The sequence below is a fragment of the Dipteris shenzhenensis genome, chromosome 9, assembly GCF_047967505.1.
Source record: "Dipteris shenzhenensis isolate YYH24624 ecotype China chromosome 9, Dip_SZ_1.0, whole genome shotgun sequence".
In the NCBI taxonomy this organism is placed as follows: Eukaryota; Viridiplantae; Streptophyta; class Polypodiopsida; order Gleicheniales; family Dipteridaceae; genus Dipteris; species Dipteris shenzhenensis.
Window position 1 is genome coordinate 195,928 of NC_141604.1, and position 10,999 is coordinate 206,926.

A 10,999-nucleotide genomic window follows, 5' to 3' on the forward strand; every position below is an offset into this window, starting at 1 on the left:
ATGGTTAGCTATTGACGGTAGTCGCGGGGATGCTTCTCACAAAGCACATTCATTTAGGAATGGTGATTGTTCAATTGTGTTAGGTATCCCCCATGAGGCTATAGAGGAGGGTGAGAATCTTGGTGCTGGCTCATTTGGAGTATGCTTTAAAGTCACCTTTAATGGCATCTCTTTCTTTCCTCGAAGTATTACTTATGCGGCAAAGCGCTACAAAGGGAACATGTCTCACACCAGGATTTACTAGAAGCTTGCCTTGGATCAACATTTTTCCATACTTCAATGGAGGGAGTATTGGAGACACGATGATGCAGCTACCCTTTGAGAAAGGGACTTTCAAAAAGCAAGTGTTATGCTTGAAAGGCAATGGAGTCACTAGGAGAGAACCAGATCCAATACTAAGTGATGTACAGCTTACGAGATTAAAGGCATTTGTGGAAGCTACCCCAGACATCATACACGCATTGGTTGAAGGTGCGATGCAAATATGATGATGCATGGTTGCGTTTATGTCCTCCAAGATCAGATTTGTACACGGTTCTCAATGAACACACAAAGTCAAACTCTCATATCAAGTCGCTCATGAGAAAAGATGAAAATCCAAAGGTAGCACTCACTGGCTTGCGAGGGCGTCCTCGAAAGGATAAGGAGCATGATCCAAAGCAAAGATCTCTTAGCAACTTTTTGGTTTCAACAAAAACTAGAAGCCCAAGTACGAGTGCTTTCTCTGTTGATTCAAGTTTTAATAGAGAAAATGAATCTTCTTTTGTAAATTTTGACTTGCTATGTTGGGGCCTTTGGAGCCATGAGGTCAAAGTAGGTAACAAGTATGTCAAGGTAAAGCCTTTCTTAGATGATCAATGTGGTGGGAAGTATTGGTTTATAGAGCGTCATGTTAAGGCGACATTAAATAATGGATGTACTATATTCATGTGGATGGATGCTTTCGTCACATAAGTTGCATACGCATTTCACAAGATGGGCAACCATTTAAAGACTTTACATGCCACCATTGCAAGGGGATAGTTAAACTTGCTGACTTTAGAATGAGATTGTATAGAGAAGAGAAGGTTGAGAATAAGAGAGGAGATAGGGGTACCGGTTGTGGAAGAAGGCTAGATTATCTTACAAAGAGTGAGCTTAGAAATGCAATTCTTTTTGCTAAAAGACGAGTAAGAGACCTTTCTAAGCAACTATGGTGGGCAAAGTATCAGGTTGCCATTCTTTCAGTAAGAGTCCGCACTTTAAGAGAAGCTAGCATAGAGTCTCTCAATCGAAAGGATGTAAAACGATTTTGCAACAACATAATCGAAGCCCATAGATTGGAAAAGTTTGGTGGTAAAGTTGCCTTATGGGACTTTCTACAAGATGTTGCCACAAACATAATCAAGTCAAGTGCTGGACAAAGATATAGTGAGAACACAAAGGCAATATTTGAGGTTGCAAGGATGTGGGGAGGTCCAAGGTTACATGACTTCTTGAGTTCCAACCTCAATGGACCTTCTTTATCAACGACAAAGCAAGGGCAAAGTTTGTACCTGGTATACATGGATATCTTTTTGATGCAATCACTGAAATTTATGAAAAAGAAAAAGAAAAGCATGGAATCATGTCAAGGATTCCCTTCATCATAGTGGAAGATGAAACTGCAATAAAGAAGCGGATAAGGTAACCTCCTTTTTCTCTAAATTATTTTCATAATCTAAATATTGTTTTTGAATGCAAGAGGATTGCATATGATCTTACAGACTTGTGCTTATTATTGCTTGTAGGTGGAATCCAAAGGATGACATGCTTGTGGGTTTTGATGGATATAAAGTAGATGATCATGAGTGCATGACCACATGCATGATCAAAGTGGGAGACGGACAAAAAGGATATGATCAGATTATTGATGCATTTCAAAATTGTGTCATTGGTGGACGTGCAAGAGTTTTTCTTGCCAATCCATTGCATGATGCACTCCCACGCTTGGTTCTTGCACTTCATTGCACTTGCGGCCGATTTGATGCAAGTTTTGTCCGCAAGCAATGGGATGCTATTTTAAACTTATGGAATGAGAAGCTAAAGACCACGATTGGTCCAATTATTGGACATGCATCTGATGGTGATAGTCGACGAAGAACATTGATGATCTCCGATTATCTAGATAAAAGAGGTAGTAGATTTGGGATAAAATGGGATGGATGGCCTCTCTCAGCAAAAGTTTTAGAAAATCAAGTTTTTGGGCTGCATGATCAAGATTTTGTGCATAATGGAAAAAAGTTAGTTAATGTTCTTGACAAGCCTAAGCGTCAATTGGCTATTGGCAATGTTTGGATCACCTTAAATCATGTCATTATTGTGTATGATGCTTTTTCTATCGACAAGCATATGCTAAGGGAGGGAGACATTAGGCGAGATGACCGCCAAAATTGGGCTGGAGCTCAAAGAATATGCAGTAGACAAGTGCAATGGTGCTTGGGAGAATTGGCAAACAATGGAATTCATAGAAAAGAGAGGAGCATGCTAGGAACACAAGCTTATCTTGAAATTGCTGGGGACTACATCGACATCTTCTTATCTCCACATTTGAATCTTGTGGATCGAGTCTATCTTGCGGGCAAAGTCTCTTTTTTCTTTCAAATTTGGAGGTCTTGGATTGTTCATCATGCCAACTATACGTTGAATAGAAACTTCATAACTAAGAAAGCTTTCTTAGATGTGCAACTCTCATGCCATTTTGTGGTCCTACTGATCAAGTACTTTAGAGAATTTTGTCCAGGCCTAAGGTGTCCTTTACATCTTACAGGTTCAGATGCAGTTGAAATCTTCTTTAGTAAGATTGGAAGCATGGTGGGACAAGAACGTGCTTATGACTTGATGGATATGCTACATAGTGCAGGTAGTATGAATAGGCTTGCACACTTTGAATGTAAAGAGGATAGTCCTCTATTTACAAGGGCACATAAGAAGCAAGAACATGTATGGAGAGAATTGAATCTCAAAGAGAACATGCGAGAAGCTAATCTAGGGGACTATGAGTGTGTGTCAACTGATGATAAAATCATCGAAGCATTGAAGAAGGGACTAAAAAGTGCTCAAGAAAGGTGTGAAAGTTTGCATATGAAGCCAAAGGGTGAGAATATGAAGTGGTGGATGGAACCTTGGTCAAATGGATTTGTAGATGCATATTCACAAGAATCTAATTCTGAAGAAGAAGACCAATGTCAAGCAAATCATGTGTCAGAAATAGATGATAATGACAACGATGCCTCCATAAGTGAAATCAGACATGTGGTGGATTCTCTCCTAGATGAACAAGAAGAAGTGAGCCCAGTTGTTACCATTGATGGTAAAACTCTCTTCAAGTCCACATTGGTAAGCCAACTTAATGGAAATCCCACACTCTCTAAAGATAAACTCACAAGGGTTCGCCAAGGAGTATACTACTCTAAGGAAGATATACCTCTTGCTACATCAAATGAGAACCTATTTGGAATAGGTTCCGATTGTGCCGTATTCTTTCATGAAGAACACAAAACAAGGAAAAGCAAAAGGAAATGCAATCCAAGATCTTTGCAAAAAAGCTATATGGTACCTGGGACGAGTTCAAAAAATGAGGAGAAAGGTTGGTGGGGGGTATGTGGAATATAAAAGAGGGTTCAACCTTTCAGATAGACCTTTTGGAGTAAAAGTCCAGCTTGGGTGGTATCAAAAGGCAAAAGGTTCAAGATGCTTCACATATGACCTTACAGACCTTGACATGATAAATATTGAGAGCGTAATTGCATTGGCAAACCTCACCTATGATTGTAATAGCAATAAGTATACTTTAGATGAGAATGATTGGAATGTATTCAATGACTTTGTAAAGGGGCATTAAACGCACTTGGTAGGGGCTTCTTTGTTATCTTTCTAATATGATAAAAGCTTAATTACGATTATTACTATGCGCTGAGTTTAGTTTGATTTCTCTTGATGGATTTTTTAAATTATTTTTTTGCAGGACCTTGAATCACACAAGTGGATGATTTGCAACCTTCTGGGTACTTTTGTATATATGAATGCCATTAAACAAGTTTAAAAATGCTATTTTGGCATCGGGTACAACAAGATGTTGTATGAATGTAGCCTCTATGGTTTTAATACCATGGCTTCATGGTTTGATATGACTTAGTGGATGTTTGTATTTGGCAAGAAATAAATATTATATATCATCATTGAATGCTTTGTAAAATTGGCTAATCTATCATCCCTTCTCTTAGCTAAAACACCCATACATATGGTTTTATAAAAAATTGAAAGATATAAAGCATTTATAAAAGCTCCCAATCTTTCATGTAGTATTTTTATAAAGGTTGTTTCTTGAGCTCTTTACGTGTTTCAAGTGGCTTTGCACAATTCTTTGCTCTTGGTGTACGGCACACATGATTTGTCTTGTTTGATATTTGTTCGTCTTAATTTTTGCACATATGTCTTTATTCTTTGTTTCTCTTGCCTTATGGCATCATCAGGACACAAACCCATCTTAAACTTATGCATTGCCCATTATTGCAGTCGGTACCTCAATTTTTTGTGTGTAGATTCAAATAATGTAGGTGATGTAGAGATCTTGCAGTTTAAATATCTCATCCTACCTAAAGGGACTCCAAAAGTAGTAGTGTATGACTCACATAAGGACTTTTAAAATTCCTCTAGGAAAATAAATATACTTACAGAAGGGGATTTATAAAATTTCACAAAATTTACAGAGGGGATACCAGGAAATACTACAAATAGGTTACATAGGGATTTAGAAAAGAACCCTTGCACGCACGTGATATAGACATATTACACTAAGTGACCCCCCCGAGCATAAAGTGAAAGTTTGCATTGGAAATCTGAAATCCAAACATAACAAGATACTGGCCTATTCTATTTGACCACCATGCCTTGGGCACTTGTTTTAAGCCATACATGGCTTTGTGCAACCTGCAAACAAAATGGGATGTGCATCATCTTGGTAACGTTATGGTTGCATCATATAAGCCTCTTCTTTCAAATCACCATGCAAGAATGCATTCTTTACATCCATTTGATGCAAAGACCACCCTTTTGCAGCAGCCATAGCAATTATTGCTCTCAACCCTTGCAACCGGAATAAACGTTTCCTGATAGTCAATGCCATATGTCTATGCATATCCTTTGGCAACTAACCTTGCTCCCAGACCCATCAGCATTGTGCTTCACCTTATACACCCACATGTAGCCAATCGCCTTCTTATCATGAGGCAATGGTATCAATTCCCAAGTGTGGTTTGCATCCAAGGCAGCCATCTCCTCATCCATGGCTGCCTCTCAATTTTTCTCTCCCACTGCATCCTTAAAGGAAGCTAGCTCTCTTTCTTCTAGAATTTTGACCATATATGCATAAATATGGTCTGAAAAACCATCATATCTCAGCCTATCAATAGGATACGTCACACATGTGGACGTGCATGTACCTACATCACCTCTAGGAGTCTTAACCACATTCCTACTTTTTCTTACACCTGGTGTAATAATTGAAGCAATCCCAAGTTCCTCATCAAGGCTCATTTTTGAGCCACTAGACTTGTGGGGGGAAGGGGTCAACTGACCCTACCAAACCACAAGGACTCGGGGTCTTTCGATCGGAAAAATATATCCCACAGGTGAAGTCACATATGCCAAGTCGTCATTGTCATCATAGTACCATATTCCTACCATCACTATTCTAATTGTATTCTCTGCCTAGCTATCACCTAAGCACGGTCAACACACAAAGAAGGGAAAAGGTTAAATGAGAAGTCTCAGTACTAAATGATGTCAAAGTTGCAATCACTTGGGCTCAGTTAAAAAGGAAGCGCTAACCGATGATATCCAAATGGATATTTGATTCCATAGGCCTCTAGAGGACAAAATTCATGGACACATTTGTGTTTAAACTTTCTGTGCTTGACTGTCGGTGGGTAAGTTATCAGTGATCAAACACTTGTGCACACATGTCAATTTACAAAGCAAGTACTAACAGAATGCTACTGAGGAAGAATTTGACATTAGAGGCTGAAAGTATACAAAAAATAAATGTGAGTTTTAGTTTTGAGTTTCTTAGTTTTAGTAAGCTAAGAACTTGGTCAAAGCAATCAAAGTTCTAGTTAGCTAGTCCAATTTACAAAGGAAGTGCCCTCAAATTTGGGTTGACCAAAAATCAAAGTCCACATCCTTCAAGAGCAAAGAAAATTAATGGGAATTTTAGTTGGAAATTTCCCTATTCGACCTAACCAGCTCAAGATATTTACATTCAAAGGCATCGAAGCCCTGGTTCCATTTCTGAAGCAACCTTATAGAGTATCAGTCAAATTTCAGTTTTGTCCACATCATCATGCAGAACGCAGAAGAATATTAGGACTTTGAGTTTGAAATATTTTAAATTGATTCCAGCATCAAGCATTATTCACGGTCAACTGTATGGTCAAATAGGTCAGTTTACAAAGCAAGTACAATCAAGTGGGTCCAAACTACAAATCAGACATTACGAGTGCAATCATGCCCAAAAAATAACATAAGTATATTTTTTGACCACCGCAATTTGACATAACAACCATGAGATCTTTAATTATTACAAAATCTGCAAAAACCGCAACCCAGGACCTAGGCCCGACCCAATGCACCAAAATAGGACCTAGGTAGCTCCAAATAGGTCATGCAGCCACTTATTACGAATGCAATAAGATCAATGAACAACATTCTAGAAGCAACCGTGATCAAAAAGGATCATCCATGCGAGATATAGTTAAAAAATCAAAATTCTTTACTAATATTTTGTTGAGTAGTGTAACCAGAACTGAAGATCAAACTGAGAACCAAAGAAATAGCAACCAGTTTGCTAGAATATGCTCAGAATAAGCCAAAAGAATATGCCAAAGAAAACCGGATGCCAACCTGGCTACCCCGTGAACTAAACTGAGTGCCCAACTAGACGCTGCCACTTGTCAAGCTTCTATGTAGCCATTTGTCGCAAGCACAAGCTACCACTTGTCAAAAGGAGAAGCTGCCACTTGTCACAAGGGGATTGAAGGAGACTTAACATGGGTATGCCAAAGGTTTGTTTGACGTATGCTTTTTCGGAACCCAAACAGACGGAATCGGAGTGGCGACGAAATGGCGTGTACGAGACGGAATGGCGTAACACGAACTGTGAGGAAAGAGGAAGGGAGTGGAAGGAAGAAGGAATGATGGAGAAGCTTAGTAGGAAAGGTGGAGAAAGGAAATTGAGAGCAGGGAAGCAAAAGATGGCTGAGTAGGAAAGATGGAGGAGGAGGAGAAGTCGGCGCATAACAAGTAGTAGCAAACCAGAAAGGTAGAGGTCAAAGGATCCAAGGAAGAACGAGGGGAGGAGATGGCTAAGGCAGCCTTACAAGGCAGCTGGAGAGGGAAAGGATGAAGGAGGAGGGGAGCAAACCAGCAGGCAGCCAGCACTAAAAGCATAAGGTTTTTCCTCCTTACTTTCTTTCTCCTTTGGCCCAAACGTGAGTTATAGGGAAGAAGAAGGAGAAGATGAGATGCTAATGTTAGCATGTAATTCGGAGGTCTAATCAGAAGAAGATTAGGTGCCATGGGTTCCCTCCCCAAATCGTCCAAGAAGGGGAGTTTTCTGCATCCAGAGAGAACCTCTGGTCTAATCAATCGACGCATGAAAGAATCAATAAGAATTCCAAAGCTGAATTCTGAAACTACATTCCGAAGCTACATTTCGAAGCTACGGAAACATCTGCAAGACCCTGTAGACGAAGTGTCAAGACCCGAATGCCATAAAAACTACTAGCGGAACCACAAAATCCATGACGAGAAGCCGCAAACATGCCTCGTAGCACCAATCACGTGGGCAATGCTGACATCGAAAACCACCGCTAGTCCTTGTAGCACTGCATGTCAAACCGCATCTGTTCCGTAGGGGCTCGGAGCGAGATCTCGTAAAAATGAAAGTGTAGCCCGGATCACTCCTGACAATAGTGTGCCAAAGCTAATCGTGTGCCCGTAAATACGGAATTTGCTAAAAATAGACGCATCCGATGCTCACATAAATAGGTAAAAATTTTGGCACCATCAACTTGGACTCTTCGGCAAGGCCCAAAAGGCTGAAATGGAAGCCCAGGATCCATCTACCATACCAGATGAAATAAAATGTGTAAAAATGACAGTAGAACAAATGTAATCATGCCCGATCTGATCCACTGATATAAAAAAAACATGCACATATGGAATCTGATGCAAGAGCCATCCCAGATACCATCAAGTAGCATACAAAAACACCAGTATCACCATAAAACTAGCTATAAGCTGGTGCCACAAGAACAGGTGTCACTGCCAAATCTAATGGCATCTAGCTGAATACATCCTGCATAAAAACCAATAATGGCCTACTGGCAACAATACAACCACAGCTATAATAACCTCATGGCATAAGCCATAAACACATCTGCTACCAACATAAGCAATGATCTGCTGACATAGGCATCATAAAAAAGAATCATAATACATCAATGAAACCACTACATCCATGGCATAACTGATCCAAGGCATACATATGAGAAGCACCATCAAGATAGACATACTATCCATGATCAAACCACTAGCAACATGGCAAAAATATCAGACATCAAGTCATAATCACATAGCATCTGCAACTCCATGGTATCATCCGTAAAGCACATCCATCATATCCATGAAGCAACTGTCTGCTACGCAGCTGCTGCAACATCCCTAGCAGAATGCTAAGGTTTGGAACCACCTGTAAAAGAGGGATGCAGACCTAACCCCTACAATGCAACCTAACACACAATATGTAGATATCCCACTGAACAAAATTATGAGATGTAATGCCCAGCAAAATGATGGAAAAAACCCAAGGATCATGCTATGCAAGATGCAAGAGGAAATGCAAGCACGGTAAATGAGATGCAGTCACACGCAAGTGTGCCTAAATGCAAGAGGTATAGTGAGTGAAAATGTAAATATAAAGATGACAACTAATATTGGAGTCCAAGGAGATCACTCTACTCATCTTACCACACTCAATTGTGATTGTTCAAGGATGTCTCGAGGACTCACCCCACCCCTACCATCACTTAGCTAGTAGGATGAGGCAATTCCCAACTCACACCCGAGCTCACTCTCTCATTCAGGTGAGACGAGACCTAAACAGCAATTGTCTCCAAATTGGAATGTTAGATCAAAAAATAGGCCCCAAGCCCACCATGTCTCTCCCAGAGATGGCCCAGCAACTTCCATGCAAGTGCAGTGCACAAAAAAATGTAGAAAAACCCAACCCAAAAACAATAGCTAGTCCTAGATGTTGACATGGTTGGAATATATGTCAGAATGATGTCGGAGTAACCAATGGTCCATCCACTCAGCCTCACAATGTCCACATAGATACTGCTAGGGTAAATTGACTCACCGATTGCTCAGGGCACCATCCCCACTCAACTCAGTGGAGGTTTGGAAGATAAAACATTGTACCTCCAGCAGCCTCAGGAAATAACCATTGATAGGTAGCCATACCACATCCATTGGCAAAGCCCCAAAATAAGAACAAATCACGGCAAACATCACAAAATCAAACAAGAACCACACAAAAAAACATCAAGCAAAACAAAAAATAGGATAATGATCCCTACTAGGCTAGCCCTATCTATCACAGGACTCTCCATCGACATGAGAGTGACCACATGAGACATCAAAAATAGGTGCAGGGTCCACCTTCTCCTTCCCTTTATATGATACCTCAGTACCATTATGTGGACTGACATGAGAAGATCCACTAGATCACAATCTCCTTATCCTACATTGGATCCACTGTTTGAGAACTCACCCATGTCCACTCAGACTTTGTGACATTTGATCTACATTTATAGTAGCATCACCATTTCCTGCATGTGCATCTTCTATCACTTTTGCTGGTCCATACCAGTAACTCATTTCATCAAAAACTACATTTCTGCTCACTTGCATCCTACAAGTGGAAGGTTATAGCAACGGTACCCTTTTTGCTACAAACAATACCCAATGAAGATGCATTTTTTTGCCTTTGGATCCGACTTAGTTCTCCTCTCATCAGGAACATGAACATAAGCTATACAACCAAATACTTTCAAGTGTGAAATATCTAGTTTTCTACCTGTATACTTTTCCTTAGGCGTCATTCCATGGACACTTGTATTGGGGGTTCTATTCATAATATACACAATAGTTGCTATTGACCCAGCCCAAAAATAATCAGGCATCTTCTTTTCATTCAACATAGCCCTTGCAACTTCATACAACCCCATTTTGTTAAGGGGTAGATCTACATGAGTACTTTCTCTAATTCCCTGTTCTTTTAAATAATCACTAAATTCATATGAGAAATACTCTCCCCCTCCATCACATCTCATCACTTTTATATGTGTGCCCTTTTCCTTCTTTAACCATAGCCTTCTTAAACGCTTTAAAGTGGCTGAACACTTTACTTTTGTTGAAATGAGCACAATGGAAGCAATGGATAGGCAAAATAGTGTGTTCTTTATTCATGAGAGAGCCCAGTATAAATAGGCATAAGAGTATACACCATTGACATCATCAATGACTCTTGTAGTGGAATCCTAGATCCTAAAATCACTCCTTGATTCTCTCAATCACACACATGGCACACTCCTATATTCTAGCAACACACATATGGCAATACTGCCTAGATCATAGCTTAGCTCATAGGCTAGCACACACTCGCAAGCACACTCCTAGTCCTATGCACTCCCATATGATCAACCTTGATGCTACCCATTACATTTTACCACTCTTGAGTTTGCTTTCTCAACACCCCCTCTCAAACTCATAATGTACAAAAGTGTAGGCATGACGTAGCTTGGTCACCCATGATCAACTCAAGGACGTGTCTACCCCTAGTAGCTCAGAGATGTGGAAGATTTAGGATACTTGGGCCAGAGGTGTAGCCATGACTTGATACATAGAGTTTACTTGG